The following is a 6,000-nucleotide window of genomic DNA, read 5'->3' on the forward strand; positions in this document are numbered from 1 at the left end:
AGATCTGAAACATCGCAGAACCAATACCTCTGCCGTGTCTGACCATTGTTATAACGCTGTGGGCTCGCGTGATATTGTTTTTTTCCGAGACCAAGGTACTCTGCAAACCTTCAGGTAACTATCAAAGGTTTTTTCATGAAGCCATCCAGATATACAAACATAGACATAACTTCAACCGAGAAGATGGATACAAATTGAGCAATCATTCGATGGATGTTATTAACTAGGTAAAGCCTTAACTGGTTGTGGTTGTTTCCATCACACGCGCTAGGTACTAGTAGATTTTTCAGATTTACTTTCCCACCATGTCCCATACTCAGCTTACCACTTCTACCTCCGCCTACGTCCCCCCCCAGCCTCACTTCTTCTCCCCCTAGCGCTGACGCAGCTCCCCTCTCTCTCCCCCGCTTGCTCCTCCCCCCTTTCTTACCGATAACCTCTTGCCACAGCAGCTCTCTCACCTACTTCAGCATTTTATTATTGCTGTGGTTGTTCCACCTGATGAAGATTGATTGTGTTGCGAAAGAAACGTCGTGATTTGTTTTATTTTATTTCTACCTAGGTGACATTACCGAAAGAGCGAATGAGTATAGATATTAGTTGTCAAACTTGATGATTTAAACGCGGATAGCTTCAGTGGTTTCCTAATATTGGAAGAGCATTTAAGATGGCCGCAGAAGCAATTCTGAAAGCGTTTGATGTTGTTTCAGTACTGAGGCCAGAGCACAGATAATTATCCCCATGCAACATGGCCACCATGAAGTCCCCCATGTAACATGGCAACCATGATGCAGTCTCTAATGCAACATGATTACCATATTCTTGGTTCTTTCGGTAAAGTCACGTAGAAGGGAAACAATAAAATAATAAAATAATACAATTCTAAACGACGTTTCGACTGCAACACAAGCAATCATCATCAGGTGTGAAAACCACAGCAAGAAAATTTCAATTTTTCTTGCTGTGGTTCTTGCTGTGGTTTTCACACCTGATGATGATTACTTGTGTTGCAGTCGAAACGTCGTGAGATTTTTATTGTTTTATATTTTTATAATTTTATTGTTGCCCTTCTACGTGATTTTACCGAAAGAACCAAGAATATGAATCCCTGCAGCCACGAAAGCTTTAAATCAAAACATGATTACCATTAAGTCCCCCATGTAGCATTGCTATCTTGACATCACCCATACAATCACCATAAAATCTCTCATACACCAAAGGCACTGTGACGTCCCCCATGCAACATGGCCATCATGATGTCCCACTATTTACCGTGGCCACTGTGACGTCCCTCATTACTGTTCTTACCTTTCGGCGATTTGCTACAGATGGAGCCGGTGCCGTCTGAGGACAGCGCACTCCACGTGGTGCAAGACGTGTCGTTACTCCGAGCCTCTCCAGCTCGGCTCATCTACACACACACAAAGACAAAGGTCCACCACATAGGCTTGATTAAGATGTTGGAGCAAGTGCAGAAGGCGAGCACTGAGCCAGCATCTCTGAGATCCTGGGCTCCACATTCAGGAGGGTCCTGCCGAGATGTTGTCGTTTCTCAGCATTGGAATATTTGGCCAATATCAGATGCCATGCTTGGATTAACAATGAAAGATGTGTGGATTTTGAGGTCACACGCAGGGATTGTTCAAATTGTTAAAGAGTGATTGGGGATCGGGCATGACGAGCCATGGCAAGGAGGGACAACAATGGCTGATAGTGAAGAATAATAACGGAGCGGCAGCCAATGAAGGAAACACATCGGAGAGGAGAGCCACCAGAGAGATGGTGCGACAAAACCGGCGCTTGGCGGATTATTCCATCACAGCATTTGAGGGGTAGCAAGGTCTCAGGGAGGAAGGCATTCTCATTCATCAGTGGATAGATAATAGTGCTGTAAATGCTCACGCGTAGACAGGCAGGCACACCAACAGGATCTCGGAGACACGCTCTGATAGACATACACATACTCACGCGGACAAGGAGAAGCACATCCAGGTATACAGGTAAGTGACAGGTAGGCACAAGTAGAGGGGAAAACACACGTCCACCCATATTTTACCACACGAGTTGAAGAGCCACACGTACCTCCATGGCAGCAACTTGCAGAGTAGGGTGCTCAGAGCTCACTGCGTTTCTCGCACGGTCCGGGTCTCTGAGTGGAGAGCGGGAGACGCAGGTGAGGGTCACACAAAACCGATGGTGTGCGACAATACTCATGTCTAAACACGCGTCATGTCACAATGCGGACTCTCATCATCAACACGGACTCACATCATCATCACAGACTCACAACCTCACCACTCACCCACAACACGAAACACAACAAAAACAACAAAGACCGCCATTTGCCACTAAGCAGCAGCAAATGCCAGGCCAGGTGCACTTTGAGACCACGTGAAATGCTGAAGGCTCACTGACAGGTCACAGGTCAGACCCAGGTGCCAAGAGTTGACTGACTGAGATGACTGTGCCAACGTGCTACATTTCAGCCGCCCAGGTCAAAGGTCGTTGTTGTGAGCGTCGCTCCTTTGTTCGGACACCAGCAACACCGCGACAAACACCACCACTAGCACCACCACTAACACCACTACTAACACCACCACCACTAACAAAGACAGATCCCCCGTATAGCCTGAATATACTGTAGGGGCAATTTCTGCTAGCGAGCACCTATAAAGGTCGGCATGGCACACGAGGGGGTGGGTGGCTAACACCACGCCTGGCCGCCTTTGCCTCCCTAGCGGCGATGTTTACACATCGTACCAGGTATTCATTTGAGGCTGAGTCTACCTAGGGGAGGCCCAGGACCGGTTCAGATAATCGTTGCTGGTGTTGGCCGTGAGCGGAAATCGAACCCGGGTCGCCAGGTTTGTAGCGCAGCACGTTAACCGCTACACTACCGCTCCCCTCAACTAACACCACAACTAACACCAGCACTAACACCACTCCTAACACCACCACTAACACTACGAACCCTAAAAACACCACCACCAACATCAACTCCACCACCACCAACACCACTACCACTAACACCACCACCACTAACACTACCACCAATAATACCACCAATAATACCACCATCACTAACACGACCACCACTAATACCACCAACACCACCATCACTAACACCAGCAACAATACCTCGAACAACCACCACCACTAACACCACCATCACTAACACCAACACCACCATTATTAAGACCACAAACACCACCACTAACACCACCATCACTAACACCACCACCACTAATACCACCAACATTAACACCACCACTCCTCCTCCTGCTAATACAGGACACCAAAGACAACGATCCTCATAGAGCCTTAACAGGCTGTAGGGGCAAGTGCTGTTAGCAAGCAGTACGTATGAAGGCCGGCACGGTAAACGAAGGGGTGGGTGGTTAGCACCACGCCCGACCGCCTTTGTCTCTCCAGTGGCGATGTTTACGCATCGCACCAGGTACTCATTTGAGACCGGGTCACTGCTACACACAGACTCACACAGACCCACACACACGTACACAGACTCACACAGAGAGACTCACTTAGAGAGACTCACACACAGACTCACGTAGAAAGACTCACACCACCACCGCCACCACTCACCCACAGCTCGGTTCCACGCCTAACGGCCAAACTGCCAGGGGAAGCACGTGGCGCGAGACGCGGCGTGGTGTAATAGCCATTAGCTCCTCCCCCTCACCTAAGCTCCTCCCCCATGCTCCCTCTTTCCCCCCCTGCCCCTCCCCCTTCACAACCCCCCCCCCCAAGCATCCCCCCCCTCGCGACCCCCCTTGCCCCCCCTGGCAACCCCCGCCCATGCTCCCCCTCAAACCCCCCCCCCTCACGCCCCCATTGCCCACCCCCCTCCCCCCGCTGCTACTTACGGTCAGGCAGGGGGCGAGTGGAGGCGGCGCGCGCTGTGGATTGTGGGTGGCGAGCGGCTGATTTGGTTTCCCGCTCACGGCCACCGTCAGTGGCTCGCGAAAGCTTCTGAAGCGGCGGCTCGCTGGGCCTCCTCTACGTCGACTCAGCCTGAAGGTGAGAACCTCGCGCGGTGTGCACACATCAGCAGTGGCGGCGGTGGTGGGGGGAGACAGAGGAGGAGGCGCCTGGCCCACAGCCGTCACGTCCTAGACGCCTGCTGAGTTCACGGCGCTGCTTCAAGCAGAGCCCGGCCCTGCTGCTGCTGATGATGAGGCGCTGACGGTGGAAACCGGCCCCAGAGTGGCCCTCGTGTTGAGCCATAGCTGATGAGAGGCACTCCCAGACTGCCGTGTGTTTTTATCCCTGGAGGGACGGGTTTGTTGTGGATGCGAATCGCCTGCTGCTGGAAAAGGCATCCACTAGAGGCCGCTATATAGAGGTATTTGGTCTACTCTTCCACGCTGGTCCGGACGTGTTGGAGCAAAGTGGCCATGCCCACACTTTACCCCACCACACGCAGGGCGTTAGCTCGCTGGATTTGCAATGCAGAGGTGCAGGTTAGATTTCATTCCCACTCACACCCACCGACACTCACTCAGCCACCCACTCAGCCACTCTCTGGGCATCTATGAAAAAGAGCTTCATAGCTCATCGGATTCCTCCAGCAAAAACATACTGATTCTCACCCACCCACTCAGCCATTCACCCACCCACTCTGGCACTCATCCACTCACCAATTCACTCAGCCACCCACTCGGCCACCCACTCAGCCACCCACTCTCTCACCCACTTCGTCACCGGTCACCCACTGCCACCCACCCACTTGGTCACCGGTCACCCACTGCCACCCACCCACTTAGTCACCGGTCACCCACTGCCACCGGTCACTCACTCTGCCACCGGTCACTCACTCTGCCACCCACCCACTCTCTCACCAACCCACCGACTCTCTTGCCAACCCACCGACTCTCTCGCCAACCCATCCACTCACCCACAGGGAGACACAAGGAGACAAGGGGACCCACATGGTGTGAGAGTGTATCAGCATCATTGTGGTTGTTGTGGTGGTTATGTTGGTTGTTATGGTTGTGGTGGTTATGGTTATATTTGTGGCAGTAGTGTTTATACTTGTGGTTATGTAGCTGGTGGTTATGATTATATTTGTGGTTACGGCGATTATGGTCGCAGTGATTGTGATTATATTTGTTGTGGTTATAACCCGCGATGTATTTCGTCGAGGATGGATGCCGCCGCGTGCAGGAGTTGGGCGAGGCGGGAGTGAGCCACCTGAAGCGCCCTCTCCGACGGTGGTGAGCCGCCGGGCGGCCGGGCAGTGAGCAGCTCGGCCGTCGTCGCTTCTCCTCCCCCTTCCGGGGCTGCCAACCCCAGTGGTGTTGAGTCGTCCTCCTCTTCCACTGGAGCCCTGGTACGAGTTTTTCTTCGCGTCTCCATTATAGCGATTCATCTTACTATTTGGCTACTTCTGACGCCAGTTGTAGTGGGTGGAACGGAGAGCGAGACTTCTTACCGAAAGAACCAAAGAGTATGAACTTATATGGTTTATTTCATCTATTTTTAGTGGTTTGCTACCATTCCCTTTGCACTCCTATCGTTTTTGTATTGTTTGTTGTGACGTTATGACCCCGTGCCCCCTACTGGCACATCTTTGATCAAAGAGCTTTATAGCTCATTGGATTCCTCCAGCACAGAATCAATACCGATTCTGATGAGACCGGAACGAACACGTTTGAATCGAATCGCGTACTTCGCTTTACAAAAATAGTTGTGGAATCGATTCTTGTGGAATCTGTTCTCGTGGAATCGAATCATCGATATTAATTACAGAGATTCACCATCGATATTAATTACAGACATTAATCAACGACGTCGCTAGGAGTATCGTGGTGCCGCTCTGCAAACCTTCGGGCTACTATCAAAGGTTTGTTCATCAAGCCATCCAGATATATAAACACAGACATAACTTCAACCGAGAAGATGGATACAAATTGAGTAATCATTGGAAGAATGTTATTAACCAGGTAAAACCTTAACTGCTTTATGGTGTTGCCTTAACTT

Source organism: Petromyzon marinus, unplaced genomic scaffold, assembly GCF_048934315.1.
Source record: "Petromyzon marinus isolate PM22_M1 ecotype Great Lakes invasive population unplaced genomic scaffold, UKy_Petmar_22M1.pri1.0 PM_Scaffold_8, whole genome shotgun sequence".
NCBI lineage: Eukaryota > Metazoa > Chordata > Hyperoartia > Petromyzontiformes > Petromyzontidae > Petromyzon > Petromyzon marinus.